The 13711-nt window shown below is 42.1% G+C and overlaps 1 protein-coding gene and 1 non-coding gene across 3 annotated transcripts in view; one reads left to right on the top strand and one right to left on the bottom strand.

Moving 5' to 3' along the window:
• TAX1BP1 (Tax1 binding protein 1) overlaps positions 1-13711 on the top strand; it is a 97172-nt gene that overhangs the window by 67538 nt on the left and 15923 nt on the right. The window lies entirely within an intron of this gene.
• LOC123607806 lies at positions 3661-3768 on the bottom strand. Its single transcript, XR_006716944.1, has one exon. It is a non-coding gene; the product is annotated as a small nucleolar RNA U13 (small nucleolar RNA).

Below are 13711 nucleotides of genomic sequence, written 5' to 3' on the forward strand. Positions count from 1 at the left end.
ACATGCTGGTATGACAGCAGTGGTGTTAAAACTGCTGGTGTGTTAGTTTTTGAATCAAGGCAGTTGCACCAAACTCCGTGTAGTTACCATACATGGGAGGACCCTGCCACCCCACCTTTCCTGTGCCTGTTATCTCTGCCCCGCAGCAGCATCTGGGCAATGCCAGTGGCTGTTGGTTTCTCCTGGGGCCAAAACAGATTTCCCAGCCGCCGGCGGCCCAAAAGTCTGGAGAAAATTTGCTTGCCATTCTTGCTGTTGGGCAGCTCTCCAGTCCAGTGGAAGGGCTACATGTCATGAGGGAAGCCAGGCTGTGAAGAGCCGGGTTGCTTCTGTGGCACGGGCAGAGCTTTAGAAAGATGGTCCTTGAAGCGCACCTGGTAATTGTTGCATGACGAAAGGTAATTGTCGCATGATGATCCTGCCCTGCTGCCCCCAAAATAAAAATGGACTCGTGTTGGTCCCCCCCCCTCCCCCCAACCACTTGGGCACTAAGGGAGGTCGGTCGGTTGTCGTCCTCCCCTCCTTTGCCAGGACTTGGCAACCCCAGAGAGGAGCTGCTGTGCCCTGAGTCCCAAGAGGGTCTCTGAGGGCTCCCTGCCTTGCAGCCTCCAGCAGGGGCGCCTTTGTAGTATGAGGGTGCTGGGGCTCGCGTAGGAGGCCATGTGGCGCGGCCATTCCCACAGGAATGGCACTAGCTGCAGACTTGGCACCTCTGCTCTGGATCCTGGGTTAAACTTGAAGCTGTGTTTTAGCTGGCATGTCTTGGCTCGTGGTCCGTGTGAGTCGGCTCTGTCAAGTCGCCATAATAAAGCTTTGTAAGGTGGCAAAAAACATGTTAACCGTTCATCTTAACCATTGCAGTAAAGGTTAAAACCAAAAAGCCTGATGATGAAACAGTAAAATAATAATCTTTTATTTTCAAAACGTTTTTTTAATCTTTGTTTTTGAGAGAGAGAGACACAGTGTGACCAGAGGAAGGGTAGAGAGAGCAGGAGACACAGAATCCGAAGCAAGCTCCAGGCTCTGAGCTGTCAGCACAGAGCCCGATGCGAGGCTCGAACTCATGAACTGCAAGATCATGACCTGAGCTGAAGTCAGATGCTCAACCGACTCGGCCACCCAGGTGCCCCGAAACAGTAAAATAGTAATCTTAATCGAAGCTTGATCTCAGGGTGCATGTCTTTTTAATATTCTATGTGATGAAATGGGAAGTACCCCCAAAGTGCTTCTGCCTGAAGTATGATGGTTATCTTAAAGTGAAGTACTTGTGCAGTTGTTTGGGTTGTGAACTGAACTAGCTGCTTTTTTCCTAGCATATCGCTTCTGTATTAAAGAATGACTAATAAGGGTACCTGGGTGCCTCAGTTGGTTGTCTGACTCTTGATTTTGGCTCAGGTCATGATCCCAGGGTCATGGGAATGAGCCCTGTATCAGCTTTCATGCTGAGCGTGGAGCCTGCTTAAGATATCCCCACCCTCTCCCTCTCCTCGCCCCCTCTCCTTGTCCCTCTCCCCCCTCCTCGTCCCTCTCCCCTGCTTATGCGCTCTCGTGCACTCTAAAATGCAAAAAAAAAAAAAATGACTAGTGGACAAAATATATAGTTATTTTAAAGGTAAGGTATTTGGTAGGTGTTTTCTTGAAAAGAAGTGACCTTTAAGGAAAAAACAAATGATAGTATTTATTGCCAGTGATAAAATTCAGGCTTTTAAGCAAAAACTAGAACTTTGGGTAACTTGTATCTGCTACCGTAAGCTTGATAATTCCCAGTGCTTACACACTTTTCTGATGAGATGGGCAGTAATATTAAGACTGATTTTTAAAAAGTGTTTAGTTAAATTGGCCAGCATTTGGAAGATCTACATGACTCAGTGAACCAATCAAGTTTCCCAAATGACCAATGATGATACTACAAAATCACCCATGATAAGGAGGCCATTCATTTTTTTTTTTCAACGTTTTTATTTATTTTTGGGACAGAGAGAGACAGAGCATGAACGGGGGAGGGGCAGAGAGAGAGGGAGACACAGAATCGGAAACAGGCTCCAGGCTCTGAGCCATCAGCCCAGAGCCAGACGCGGGGCTCAAACTCACGGACCGCGAGATCGTGACCTGGCTGAAGTCGGACGCTTAACCGACTGCGCCACCCAGGCGCCCCAAGGAGGCCATTCAGATCTTACAGTTGAGTGGTGTTGCTGTGTGACAGTTGCAGAATTCTGACTTATCTTTTTTTTGTTGTTTTTAAAGTTTATTTATTTATTTATTTATTTAGAGAGAGAGAGAGAGAGAGTGTGTGTGTGTGTGTGTGTGTGTGTGTGTGTGTGTGTGTGTGTGTAAGTGGGAGGAGGGGCAGAGGGAGAGAGAGAATCCCAAGCAGGTTCTGTATTGTCCGCACAGAGCCCAGCACGTGGCTTGATCCCATGAACTCTGAGATCATGACCTGAGTTAAAATCAAGAGTTGGATGCATAGCCGACTGAGCCACCCAGGCTCCCTGAATTTTGATTTTTCAAATCCATCATTTTCTGTTTGTCCCTTAGCATTCTATAAGGAAGAAGAAGAACCTTCGGGGTGTCACAGAGCTTCCCTCCCCTCTCCAGGCATGGCACTGTCTTAGCACATTGGTGTGTTCACCAATTGGAATTGTTTAAGAATTTTAAATCTGGGGTTTGAATATAATAGCATGGTTAATTAAATCATTGGTCAGGTGATTTAACTCAGTCTCCATCTTCCCTCCTATCCCTGATGTAGAGGGGGGCTGTTAGTAAAATTTCTAACTCTCTGTAGTCACGTGCTTGGTCCTTCTGGTGGAACTGAGGGCTTCCCATGAGTCACCTTGTTAGCATAAATTATATTAGTCTAAAGGGACTTACTATGAATGACAGAAGACATTGTTGCTATTCAGAAAATTCTAAGAGTTTTAGGAGATCTTTGCTAGGAACCAGGGACAAAGGCCAAGTACATTTTTGTATCTGTGTGTGTGTATGACTATATTTTTAATTTATATTTAGGTGTCTGTGTCCATCTGTCTATCTTCCTGACAGTCATGAGTATGAACTCTTTAGTCAGTGGATTGGAATTTGTTGCTCTTTGGTTTCGTTTTAAATATTTGTGAATGTTGAGGTGAGTGTGCAGAGGAAGAGGGAGAGACAACCTCGGACAGGCTCCACACTCAGTGTGGAGCCCAGTGTGAGTTGAGATCATGACCTGAGCTGAAATCAAGAGTCGGATGCTTAATGGACTGAGCCACCCTGGCACCCCTAGAATTTTTTTTTTTTTTTAATGTTTATTTTTGAGAGAGAGAGACAGAGTGTGAGTAGGGGAGGGGCAGAGAGAGAGAGAGAGAGCAAAACACAGAATCTGAAGCAGGCTCCAGGCTCCAAGCTGTCAACACAGAACCCGACGCGGGACTTGAACTCACAAGCCACGAGATCATGACCTGAGCCGAAGTCGGAAGCTTAACCGACTGAGCTACCCAGGTGCCCCGGGGACCCCTAGAATTTATTACTGTTCTTAATTTGATGTTTCTACAGTTCTAGATTTGGTCAGTGGAAGCACTTTGAAACTGGTTTCCCGATATTCACCTGTATCAAAAGGGTGTTGTTGATTTTTTGAGTACTTGATATCTTTCCAGCATTGCAAGATATTCTGGCTTATCTTGTACACTTCTTCCTCCTGCCTTGCGGAGGTTGTAACAAGGTTTGAGGGAGGCACATGTCATACAACAATGGGAACAAACACCCAGTCATCACGCTTTTGAACTACAAAAGGATCTCATCGTGTACTCTTCTTAACTCATCTTTGGTTTGTCCGTTGTTGTGTTTGTTCTTTTTTAAAGTTTATTTAATTTGTTTTGAGAGAGACAGAGATAGCATGAGTGGGGAGGGGCAGTAAGAGGGAGAGAGAGAATCCCAAGCAGGCTCCATGCTGCCAGTGCAGAGCCCGACATGGGGCTCAAACCCACGAAACTGTGAGATGATTACCTGAGCTGAAATCAAGAGTTGGACACTTAACTGCTGACCCACCCAGTCACCCCTGGAATTGTCCTTTTTTTTTTTTTTTTTTTTTTTGTAATAACAGTTTTTGGCTTATTATTAGAGATGGTATTTACAAACCAAAATATGGGCCCTCGGTGTGTCCATGATTCCTGGTGCTCATTGCCTCTAGATCTTTTCAGTGGATAGAACTAAGAAATGTTATTTTAGATATCATGAATTCTGGTCCAACTCCACACAGTTCTTCTCCTTCCTCATTTCCTATTTGTATGTCCCGTCTACCGTGAGAATTCTGGTGTCCAACAATACCGACACTTGTATGCATTTGCCAAACCCAATAATCCACAAATATTACTATGAGACAGAAACTATTAAGTAAGAATAGAATTTGAGGGGCATCTGGTGGCTCAGTTAGTTAAGCATCCAACTCTTTTTTGACTCAGGTCATGATCTCAACAGTTTTGTGAGTTCAAGCCCCACATTGGGCTCTGCGCTGACAGTGTGGAGCTTGCTTGGGCCTCTCTCTGCCCTTACCCTGCTTGCGAGCGCTCTCTCTCTCCTCCTCCTGCAAAATAAATAAACCTAGGGAAAAAAAAAAAAAAAAGAATTTGAGATTGAAGTTGTTTTTCCTGCCTCTTACACTTTAGAGTATTATGTTGAAATAGTTTTTTCTTCTTCCTCCTCTCTCCCCTTCCTCTTTGCTTTTAGTGTGTGGGAACACAAAATGAAAAGTGGGTTATAAAGATTCCTGCAAAGGGACACCTGGGTGACTTAGCATTGGCTCCTGATTTGGGCTCAGGTCATGATCTCACTGTTTGTGGGAGGGAGCACGGAGCCTGCTTGGGATTCTCTCCCTTCTACTCTCTGCCCCTCCCCCATTTCCATGTGCTAGTGCTCGCTTTCTCTAAAAAAAAATAAAGATTGCTACAAGTAAACAATTAAAGATAATTAAAACAATAGCACAAATGAAGAGTGAGAAAATGATTTTTTTTTAAATTTCTGGTATGAGTTTTGGTCAAGCGTATTGCAAAGTTAAAACAATGATGCTCTAATCATGGGGCACCTGGGTGGCTCAGTCAGTTGAGTGTCTGACTCTTGATTTCTGCTCTGGTCATGATCCTAGGGTTGTGGAATTGAGCCCCGGGTCCAGCTCCTTACTGAGTGTGGAGTCTGCCTGGGGTTCATTCTCTCTCCCCTCTCCCTTTCTCCCTTCCCCTTTCTCCCCCCTCCCTCCCTTCTTCTCTCTCTCCCTCCGTCTCTCTCTCTTCTTCTCCCTCTCCCCCACTCTCCCCCCCTCCCCCCTCTCACCCCCTCCCCCCACTCTCCCCCATCTCCCCCCTCTCCCTCCCTCTCCCTCCCTCTCTCCCCCTTCTCTCCCTCCCTCTCTCCCCCTTCTCTCCCTCCCTCTCTCCCCCCCTCCCTCCCTCTCTCTCCCTCCCTCTCTCTCCCTCCCCCACCTCTCCCTCTACTCCTCCCCCTGCTCACTCTCTTTCTGTAAGATAAAATCTTTTATTCTGTAAGAATAAAATCAGTGATGCTGTAATCAGAGCTGACAAGAAGTTGGGAAGAGATGTATATATATTACAAATGCTTCAGACAACTTTGAGATACGGATTTACTTTCAGTATTGTGAATAAGAAACCCAGCTCCTAAGTGTGTATTGTGCTTAGAGATATTTGCTAATGCTAGAGAGAAGCAGTCAAGATACTTTATATATTTTACAAGTATAAAAAGACATTTTTATATGAAATATTTATATATACATATGATACATATATAAAATTGTTTAGAATTTATATAATGGTTATATTACCTACCTTACAATTAATATTTCTACATTAAAATGTGTTTGAGGGGCACCTGGGTGGCTTAGTCAGTTAAGCATCTGACTTCAGCTCAGGTCGTGATCTCAACGGTCTGTAAGTTTGAACCCCGCATCGGGCTCTGTGCTGAGAGCTCAGAGCCTGGAGCCTGTTTCAGATTCTGTATCTCCCTCTCTCTGCCCCTTCCCCGCTCATGCCGTCTCTCTCTGTCTCTCAAAAATGAATAAACATTAAAAAAAATTAAATAAATAAAATAAAATGTGTTTGAAGTTTTATATAGGATATAGTCCTGAATGATTATAACTGCTTGTATGTTTTATTATGATATAAATGGCTGAAATCACATAAAATAGCATTGTAACTGTAATATACTGCACTAACAAATTTTCCCCAAACTTAATGGCTCAAAGCATTTGTTATTTCACAGCTTCTGTGAGTGAGGAGTTCCGGTGTGACTTAACTGCGTCTTCTGGCTTTAGACCTCTCACAAGCCTGCAGTTAGGTTGTCAGAGGGCTCAGTCATCTCATGGACGTAGATTTGTTTCCAAGCCCACTCAGATGATGTCAGGATTCAGTTCCTTGGTGGTTATTAGTCCAAGGGACAGACACACTTCCTCTGCTGCCATCTTCCATGCGGTCGCTCCTCACCTGTACTCTTGACTCAGGTGAAAGGTTACTCAAAACACAGGGTAACCTTTAAAAATGTAAAGCTGATCACTTCCTTGCTTAAAGCTCCTTAATGGGCCTGTTGTGCACTTAAGATTAAACCTTAACATGTGATATTTTGTATGGCTGGCCTCCATTTCTCTCTCTGTTCCCATCTTAAGCCACAATGTCCTGTTTCACTATCCTCCATTGCAGAGTCCCTCTCAGTAGTTCTCAAACTTGAGCTCGTGTCAGAATCCCCCGTAGTGCCTGTTAAACCCTAGATTCCTGGGTTCCATTCCCAAAGTTTCTAATTCAGTAGGTTTGTAGTGGGGCTTGAGATTTGTGTTTCTAAGTTCCTGGTGCTGCTGCTCTGGGCACCACACTTTGAGAACTGTTCTAGTCACTCAGTCTGTACAATTCACCAATTGCCTTGTTTTCTCAGGGCCCGCATTCATGTCCTTTGTCAGGAATATTCTTGCCTACAATTCCTTATTATTTTGTTAGACTTTTTTTTTTTTTTTTTTTTTTTTAAGTTTAAACCTAAGAGGGGCCCTTGGGTGGCTCAGTCAGTTAAACATCCAGCTTCAGCTCCAGTCATGATCTCATGGTTTGGTTTGTGAGTTCAAGCCCTGCATTGGGCTTCGTGCTGAGAGTGTGGATCCTGCTTGGGGTCCTGGCTCTTTCCTCTCTCTCTCTGTTCCTCCCCCACTCACACTTTCTCTCTCAGGATAAATAAGTAAACTTTTTAAAAAAAGAGTTTAGGGGTGCCTGGGTGGCTCAGTCGATTAAGCATCCAGTTTCAGCTCAGGTCATGATCTCATGGTTCATGGGTTCGAGCCCTGCATTGAGCTCCACACTGACAGTATGGAGCCTGCTTGGGATTCTCATTCATTCTCTCTCCCTCCCTCCCCCACTTGCACTTTCTCACTCTCTCAAAAATAAATACAAAAAAAAAAAAAAAAGTTTAAATATATGAGAATAGAAAGAATAATAGAATGAACTGTTGTACTCCTCACCCAACATCAGTTATTGTTATTTTATGGCTGTCTTATCTATGCAACCATAATTACCTTCCTTCTTCCCCAGTGATTTTTTTTCAACTATATTCCAGAATTCATATTACTTCCCTCTAAATATTTAAATATTCTTTTCTTGATTCATCCTTCAAGTCCCAGATTAACTGACTCTTCCTCAGTGAGGCCTTCTTTGACCTCCCACTCTGAAGTACATACCTTTATTGAATTCACACCTGGGATCTGTTACTTTTATTTCATAGCATTTAACATAATTTGTAATTAATGTTTATTTCTGCCTCTGCTTAATTGTAAGATACATGAAGAAAGGAATTGTCCATTTTATTCACCATTTGTAGCTCCTAGTACAGTGCCTGATACTTGAAGTTAAGTATTAGTTGAATTAATAAATTAATGGGGCAAACATAATTTATAGCTTTTGCTTATAAAAACATTTGGTGAAAGAAATGTACTGGAATCAGCGATCTTATTGTCAGTAAGTACCCTGCCCTGTCAGGGTGCAATAGAAGTAGGACAGTTTGGGGGCGCCTGGGTGGCTCAGTCGGTTGAGCGGCTGACTTCGGCTCAGGTCATGATCTCGCGGTCCGTGAGTTCGAGCCCCGTGTTGGGCTCTGTGCTGACAGCTCAGAGCCTGGAGCCTGTTTCAGATTCTGTGTCTCCCTCCCTCTGACCCTTCCCTGTTCATGCTCTGTCTCTCCCTGTCTCAAAAATAAATAAAAACGTTAAAAAAAAAAAAAAAAAAGGACAGTTTGTTTTCTGCTTCTGGTCTCCCTGAGTTACTCCTGATTTTCTTGCTGGTGACACTGTAGTTTTATGTTACTTAAAAAGTCTGTATTTATAAGAATTTCTGTTTCCTATTTTAACAGCTTATTTAATGTTTATCTCCCCAGTGTTATCTCAGAACCAGCAGAACCCCTCCCTAGTAGGGTACAAGGTTAGGACTAAGTCCCTTTTGTGTATCACTAAAACCTAGATCCACACATAGTACCTAGAATGAACCAAGTGATTGTTGAGTGGATAAATGAAAAGTACTTACCACCACCTAACTATTTATTTTACATATTTTGTGTATTGTAGTTCTTCTTTGCCCTAGAGTATAAACTCCATATGAGCGGGAATTTTTGTCTGTTTTGGTTATTCCAGAATCCCTAGTGCCTACCACATAGTACTCCCTAAATATTTACTGAACATGTGTGTGAATAAAAGAACTAATAGTATGAAGTTATAGCTCTTTTAAGATTAAAAACCCTACCAATTTAGGGATGCCTGACTGGCTCAATCGCTAGAGCATGTGACTCTTGATCTCAGGGTCGTGAGTTCAAGCCCCACATTGGGTTTGGAGTCTACTATAAATAAACAAACAAACAAACAAATAAATCCCTACCAGTTTAACTTCATTTAGGAACTTAATAGCTTAAGATATCTTATTTTCATGTCATTCAAAAACTATTTAATAGAATTATCATTTTCATATTTTCATACTATTTCAAATATTCTGCATAAACGCCTTAGTAGAAACATAAAGGGGGAGAGTAAAGAAAATAATAAGCAAAAGCAAAATGGCAAATAATGATTTAAAAGAAAGATTGTGGGAAATACAAATAAAAATTTTTTAAATTAAAAACCATTTCAGAATAGTTGTTAACATCAGATACCTGACTATTTTTTCTGAATCATTTTGTGTTTCCAGACGGTTTGCTTCCTACCTGACAATGGAAGAGTAGCATATATGCTTAAAATTAACGGGAGATAGCTGTAATGAAATGTTACAATAATAGCATGATTAAATAATCATGACCCCACACAACTGGTCCTAGAAAAGTCGTAGACTACCATGTTTCCCTTTTTAGCTATAACTTAGCGGCTCTCTAGGAGTGATAAAAGGAGGTTATGAGAATTATATAATACCTTGAATAACTTGTTCAGAGTTGTAATTTCCTCCTCTACTTTGATTGGGTCGACATGTGGCATATAAGGGAAATATATTACTCCTCCTGTTTAACAGTTGGGAGTACCAGAGACCTCCTTAATTCGTTGGGTAATTTGTAAAACCAAGGCTACTGTGAGCCATTTTAGGGCCTTGAAGAAGAAAAAAAGATGTAGGCATTCTAGCAGAGGCAAACCAGCTAACCACACTTTTGTGCCTTAGAACTATAAAAGAGGATTCCTAACAAAATCTATTAAATTGTGGAGGCTTTTATTTTGGGAGGATTCTAAGTCAGCCATTAACAGTTTTGCCCAGGTGACATAGCTATATCCTGTCATGCATGTCTTTGCAGGTAGAGGAGGTCTTGGAGGAGTTCTGAGTTCTTGGCCATTTTTCTTTTTTTTTGTACTTCTTTATTTTTGAGGGAGAGGGAGAGAGAGGGGGAGAAGGGGAGTGGGAGAGAGGGGGAGAGAGAGAGAATTCCAAACGGGCTCCGCACTGTCAACACAGAGCCCGACATGGGTCTCAAACTCCCGAACCGTGACAGTGTGACCTGAGCTGAAACCGAAAGACACTTAACCACCTGAGCCACCCAGGTGCCCCTTGACCATTTTTGTTCTAAGGGCCTTTTGGTATAGTCTGGTGAAGTCTGTTTTCAGAAATAGTTTTAAGTGATTAAAGCAAAATATACAGAATCACAAAGGAATCAAATTCTAAGAAAGTTATCAAAATATTCAGTTTATGATCTATGTGACAGGTAGTATATGTGCTTATTTTAAAATGTTAAGATTTAGCATGTCTAGTAATTACTAATTTCAAAGTAGTGAAATATAAAGGCTGTTTTGAGATGGCTGCAGTGACTGTAATATGAAGTGAACATATCTTTGATTCGGTAGGTGACAAAGGTATTGGAACCGTTCGCTACTGTGGTTTTTTGGCCTTCATAATCGAAGAAAATGCTAAATTTCAGTTAGAAGTTAGTGAAAAGGTACACATTTATTTTCCCCATCTAAATTGATTTATCTCCTGAATTCTAAACGTGGACCCTTTGGGGGGTGTTGTAAATGCAAATTTAAGAATCTTCTCTTAAGTCAAGAGTTCAGTCTTCCAATTTACCAAACAGCCTACCTATAACTGTCTTGTTCATGTCCCTGTGTTCTCTTCACCCCACCTCCAGTTTCCCTCATGAGGAATCAAAGCTGCTTGTTACTGGACCTTTTCTTACCCTGCATCCTATTTGCAGGGGATTTATTGCATCTCTGATGGTAGAGGAGAGGGGTATTAACTTAAGAGTGAACTCTTTATTGTGTTGGAATCTCTGAAGTTGCTTGACTATACCAATGAATGCATAAATCTCTTGTTGAAACCCTTGACTCTATATAATTTGCTTAAACTTTTGTAGCAGTTGACCCTGTCTAAACCTTTTACCCTTTCCTGTCCTTTTCCTCATTTCTTAAATCCTTTTGGAAATATTTTTTGGGGGTGCCTGGGTGGCTCAGTCGGTTAAGCATCTGACTCTTTATTTCAGCCATGGTCGTGCTTTCATTGTTTGTGAGTTAGAGCCCCGCGTCAGGTTCTGCACTGACAGCTCAGAGCCTTGAATCTCAATCCCTCCCTCCTTCTCCCCCACGTCTGCCCCCTCCACCCCTCTCCCCCCTCCCCCTTCCCCCCTCTCTCCCTCTCCCCCCACCCCAGCTCTCTGCTCTCCACAGCTTGGTGTGCTCGCCTTCACACGCACTCATAGGTGCGTTCTCTCTCTCTCTCAAAAAATAAAAATTAAAAAAAAAAATTTTTTTTTTTAATTTACTCTCACTTTTTCTCTACTCACATTGCACTTTCACAGTACTGAATTACGGTGGCAGCGCGTCTGGGGTTTTTTGATTCATGGCAGGAGATGAGGGAACCTCTGTTGAGGTCCTGCTGTGTTCTAAACACTCTACTCATTTCTCAGTAGTCCTCCTAGGGCTGGAAAAGATAGATTCTTCAAGGTTATTAGTGCTGGAGAAGTCTGACTCCAGTCTGCCGTATGATTTGTTTCTAATTTCTGCTTATTTTTAATTTCAAGTATGCCTAGAATAGCTTTGCTAGAATAACCTTAGTAAGGACCATTTTACCATGTTATTACTGTTGAAGAACAGTTAGACCCATTGTAATAAACTGTATGACAAAGATTTGGCACATCTGGCCTTCACTTGACTTTTTAGCTACATATTTCTTGCTCTTAACATGCAACCTGTGCTCTAGCCACATCGTTCACTTAACCAATCCTGCAATATGCTTATTATTTCATGTATCTTCTATACTTTAAAAAAAATTTTTTTTTTTAACATTTATTTATTATTGAGAGACAGAGCATGAGCTGAGCATGGGAAGAGCAGAGAGGAGTAGACACAGAATCCAAAGCAGGCTCCAGGCTCTCAGCTATCAGCACCGAGCGTGACACGGGGCTCGAACTCATGAACTGCGAGATCATGACCTGAGCCGAAGTCGGACGCTCAGTCAACTGAGCCACCCAGGCACCCCTATGCTCTTTTTACAGGCTTAGGAGAACTTGTAATTGCTGTATCTCTTCTCTTCTCTTCTCTTCTCTTCTCTTCTCTTCTCTTCTCTTCTCTTCTCTTCTCTTCTCTTTTCTCTTCTCTTCTCTTCTCTGCTGTATCTCCTAAATTGACTTGAATTTTTCATGTTTACCAGTTTTTCTTTCTATGATAGTGACAGAGTCTTATCTGTTTTCTCATAGGTGACATTCAGCAAAACCAGCTGAGTTTTGCTTTACAGATAAACTTTTCCACTCTTATATTCTATGTTAAAATTTCTGGTTCATTTTTTAAATGACTCTGTTGGTGTACAGTTTAATGAAACCCACCTATTTTAAGTGTAACTTGATGAATTCTGGTAAATATATATAGTCCTGTAATTACCACTGTATTCAAACTATAGAATGTTTCCTTTACTGTACAGACTTCCTTCATGCTCATTTTTAGTCAGCTCCTTCAGTTATCCCCAGTCCCAGACTGTCACTGATCTGTCTTCTGCTACTGTATGGTTTTACCTTTTCTAGCATTTCATGTAAATGCAATCATGCAGAATTTATCCATTCACTAGTTGGACATTAATCCTTTTACCAGCTGATGGACATATGGATTATTTCTAATGTTTTGCTGTGAATAATGGTGCTGTGAACATTCTCATCTCTCTGTGGGCATGTGTTTTCATTTTTCTTGGGTAGATGCCTACAAATGAATTGCTCTCTTGTATGATGGATTTGTTTTTAAGAAACAGCCAAACTGTGGGGCGCCTGGGTGGCTCAGTCAGTTGAATGTCTGACTTCGGCCCAAGTCATGATCCCGTGCTTCATGGGCTCAGGCCCGTGTCAGGCTCTGTGCTGATAGCTCTGAGCCTGGAGCCTGCTTCGGATTCTGTGTCTCCCTCTCTCTCTACCCCTCCCCTCTTGCCCTCTGTCCCTCCCCTCTTGCCCTCTGTCTGTCTCCCTGTCTTCCCAGAATAAACAAACATTAAAAAAATTTTTTTTTAAGAAACAGCCAAATTGTTTTTCAGAGTGGCTGTACCATTTTGCATTCCCACTGGCAGTGTGTGAGCATTTCAATTGCTCTGTAGGCTCTTAGTACTTGGTATTATCAGATTTTAATTTTAGTCTTTCTGGTGGGTATGTAGTATTAACTCATTATGGTTTAAGTTTTAATTTCCTCGATGATTAGTGGTGATGGGTATCTTTTCATGTGCTTATAGGCTATTCATATATATATATATATTTTTTTTTTTTTTTTTTTTTTTTGAGCAAGAGCATGAGCAGGGAAGGGGCAGAGAGACGAGGGTGGGGGGTGGGGGACAGAGGATCAAAGTGGGCTCTGTGCTGATAGCAAAGAGCCCAATGCAGGACTTGAACTCTCAAACCATGAGATCATGACCTGGGCCAGAGCCAGATGCTTAACCAACTGAGTCACCCAGGCGTCTCTTGATTCTTTTGTAAAGTGTTCAAATCTTTTACCTATTTTTTTAATTGAGTTATCGTTACTGGTTGTATTTAGTTTTAAGAGTTCTTTATGTATTATACATACAGTTCCTTTGTCATATATTTTGGAAATATTTTCTCCCAATATGTAGCTTTCTTTTTCACTTTTAAAAATACTATCCTTGAGGGGCTTCTCAGTGGCTCAGTCAGTTAGGTGTCAAACTTTGGCTCAAGTCATGATCTCATGGTCTGTGAGTTGGAGCCCTGCATCAGGATCTCTGCTGTTAGCAGAGCCCACTTCAGATCTTGGGTACCT

Source organism: Leopardus geoffroyi, chromosome A2, assembly GCF_018350155.1.
Source record: "Leopardus geoffroyi isolate Oge1 chromosome A2, O.geoffroyi_Oge1_pat1.0, whole genome shotgun sequence".
NCBI classification, from domain to species: Eukaryota; Metazoa; Chordata; class Mammalia; order Carnivora; family Felidae; genus Leopardus; species Leopardus geoffroyi.